General features: G+C 45.1%; 2 non-coding genes across 2 annotated transcripts; one reads left to right on the top strand and one right to left on the bottom strand.

Annotated features, from left to right (window-relative positions):
• Positions 1–278: 278 nt before the first annotated feature.
• On the bottom strand, positions 279–368 carry Trnay-gua. The gene is given in 2 exon segments: positions 279–314; positions 331–368. It is a non-coding gene; the product is annotated as a tRNA-Tyr (tRNA).
• Positions 369–1133: 765 nt separating this feature from the next.
• Positions 1134–1222, top strand: Trnay-gua. The gene is given in 2 exon segments: positions 1134–1170; positions 1187–1222. It is a non-coding gene; the product is annotated as a tRNA-Tyr (tRNA).
• The last annotated feature ends 2021 nt before the right edge of the window (positions 1223–3243 follow it).

The following is a 3243-nucleotide window of genomic DNA, read 5'->3' as shown; positions in this document are numbered from 1 at the left end:
TCATTTAGGCGGCAACAGTACCGCGTTGTTTGAACGTTATCTAATTAACCCGGTTCCACTCCAATGATCACTCTAGTGACAAGAATTACAAGTAAGCAGTTTACGTCTAGTTTGTGGCGTTTTGATATGAAACATATGCTGCTTGAACTTTAGACGTTCATAGCTAATTGATAACACGGGTAAAGTCAAGTTTACACTTGTTAATAAAAGAGGTGCAAATGTTTCTTTAAGGCCCGTAAAAAAATACAGTGAAAAAAGCGTTAAAACACCAAAAAATTTCCTTCGAGCCGGAGTTGAACCAGCGACCTAAGGATAACTGTTCATGTGCCACTACAGTCCTCCGCTCTACCCAACTGAGCTATCGAAGGGTTGTTCCGAATCGAACTCGACAAACGCGCACATTAACGGAGCCCTCAGCGAAACTGGTTGCGACTTACTGGGTCACCGGTGACAGATAAGATAAACGGACAGCGCGTCTATCTATCAGCCTGTTGCCATGGTCGCCAGCTCCGACAACGCACTAGATCGTCTGCTACTGCGCGCGCATAGCGCACTCGTCGCTTGTCGTGCGCCCGCGCGCGCCATGAACAGGAAGTAGTCGTAGGCGCGCGCGCTGCGCATCGCGCAACATCCGCCCGCACTGGCAGACGCGCGTTTTAGCACTTCCGCAATTGGTAGATGAGGGGAGGGGAGGGGTGCTAAATTCGAAGCGGACGGCTGTTCGTTTGTCTGGCAGACGGCGAGACGTCAGACGCAGAACATCGCTTGACGGGTTGCGCTGTTTCGTCCTGCCGGCATGCAACCTCCCTCGCGAGAGAGACGAAAGAAGGAAGAGAGAGAGACTTGAGAGAGAGAGATGAGAGGAGAAAGAGGAAGAGAGAGAGAAGAGAAAGAAAAATTATAAAGAAAAAGAAGGAGAGAGAAGGAAAGAACAAATATAAGAAAAAGAAGCGAGAGAGAAGAGAAAGACGAGAAAAAACGAGCAGAGGAAGGTAGTGGTAGGAGAGAGGGGGTTAATGGGGATTGTCTTGTCACTAGAGTGATCATTGGAGTGGAACCAGGTTAACTAAACGTTTAAACAACGCGGTACTGTTCTCTCCTTAATGACACAAAAATAGTTCGTTATCGTGGTTCCTTCGATAGCTCAGTTGGTAGAGCGGAGGACTGTAGTGGCACAGAAACAGTTATCCTTAGGTCGCTGGTTCAACTCCGGCTCGAAGGAAATACTTTTGATTAATTTAATTTGGATATTGAAGCATTTTGTGATGCTTACAAATATATTAAAAAAATATTTTTCATAGTAAATAAGTATTCTTTCTCTGCAGACCTATAGGAATGCATTAGACCGGACAAGAAGTCTTATCAACAACAACAACAACAACAACAACAACAACAACAATAACTCGTAGAATGCTTTTTCAAATCATCGTCAAAGGCGAAAATACTTCTCCCTCTTAATTTACTCCTCTACGTAAAATATTTTCGTCTTCCTCTCTTTATAAAGCTATTGAATCGTACGTTTGCGTGATTGTGTCACACGACCATATTTTTAATGTCCACGAGAATGCAGTGTATAATTCTGTCTAATTCTTCTGTATAATGTGGTCATTTTGCGTCGATTAGTAGTGAAATCCTACTAGAATTGAGATTAATCTAAACACATGTTTGAATCTCTGCATCGTTGGCACCAAATCGATCAAGAGCGTATTATGTATAGCTGCCAACTCGAGTTCGATTTTCGCCAATATATTAGATTTTACTGCTTAATATCTCAGCGTAGGGGCATTGTAGAGACAAGCGGTTGGTTTTACATTATCAAGGTGGGACTGTTGAATAATAATACCGCAAAGAATTGTCAAAATATAACGGGCAAGGTTTACTAATTCTACTGAAACTACAGCAAGGTTGTTGCATTTCACCGTTGTACGCTCGCTTAGTTATTAATACGCTCTTGAATCGATTCATGTCGGTAAGAAATGTTAGTATTCGTCGTATCGTGTCGATATCTATCCATCAAATATCCGTATGTTTAATTTCGGCATCGTCATCGTTGCAGTCGTCGCTCACTCGCACGCGATTCTCTCTTTATATCTGTTCTATTTAATTATGCCATCGTCATCGTTGTCGTCATCACCGCTCGCGCGCGTTTTTCATAGAATCGTCATATTTAGATTTTGTCATGTCATCGTTGTCGGTCAATCGGTCGTTCGCAGTAGAGCGCTTTCCCATCTAATATTTGGCGTGAGCGATGCGCTGGGTCCGAATCCTGGTGTCAGGCAAAGATCCCGTTTGTTTCCGAATTGCGCTACACACGATACAGGCGTCACACGCGCCGCCGCTGCGCCGCTGTCCGCGCAGCCGCCGCGCGCCGCGCGCCGGCCAGCCGCCGGCGTCTTGCATCTTCCGTCCGCGACGACGAGTGCGTCTGCTGTAGGGACGCGCGATGCGCGCACAACACACGCATAGCGCCGAGAGAGCGGAGAGAGAAAGCGCGAGAAAAAGTCCAGGCAAGCGAGGAGACAAGAGAGAGAGAGAGAGAGAGAAGGAGAGAGAGAGAGATAGAGTAGAGAGAGAGAGATGAGAAGAGAGAGCAGAGAGAGAGAGAGAGAGAAGGAGAGAGAGAGAGATAGATAATAAAGAGATAGATAAAAAGAGAAGAGAGAGAGAAGATAGATAGAGTAAAGAGATAGAGATAGAGAGAGAGAGGAGAGAGAAGCAGAAGAGAGAGGATGAGAGAAAGAGAGAGACAGACCAAGAGAGAGACAGAATATATATATATATATATATATATATATATAGATATATATAGAATATAATTATATATAGTAGATTGAGAGAGGAGAGAGAGATGAGAGAGAGAAAGAGAAGAGAGAATACAGAGAGAAAGAGAGAGAGAGAGAGAGAGAGAGAGAGAGAGAGAGAGAGAGAGAGAGAGAGAGAGAGAGAGGAAGCGCTCACAAGAGAGGTGGGCCGGGAAAGAGGAAGAGCGCGAGAGAGGCTACGGGAGAATGGGAATGGAGAAGAAACAAAGATCGAAGCAGTGAGACAGAGAGACGAGGGATGACATTTATCACATTGTCATTGACTTGTGCTCTTTCCGTGTGTACACATGAACCCCTCACCGTTAGTCCCGTGCTCTCTTTGTCTCTGTTCGCAGCAGCTAGGCAAGTCAGCTCAATGTTTGCTGGTAAAATAGGAGAGAGAGAGAGAGAGAGAGAGAGAGAGAGAGAGAGGGAGAGAGAG

The sequence above is a fragment of the Priapulus caudatus genome, unplaced genomic scaffold (assembly GCF_000485595.1).
Source record: "Priapulus caudatus unplaced genomic scaffold, Priapulus_caudatus-5.0.1 Scaffold2378, whole genome shotgun sequence".
Classification (NCBI taxonomy): Eukaryota; Metazoa; Priapulida; class Priapulimorpha; order Priapulimorphida; family Priapulidae; genus Priapulus; species Priapulus caudatus.
Note: the sequence above shows the minus strand (reverse complement) of the source record. Positions and strands in the feature narration are given on the sequence as shown.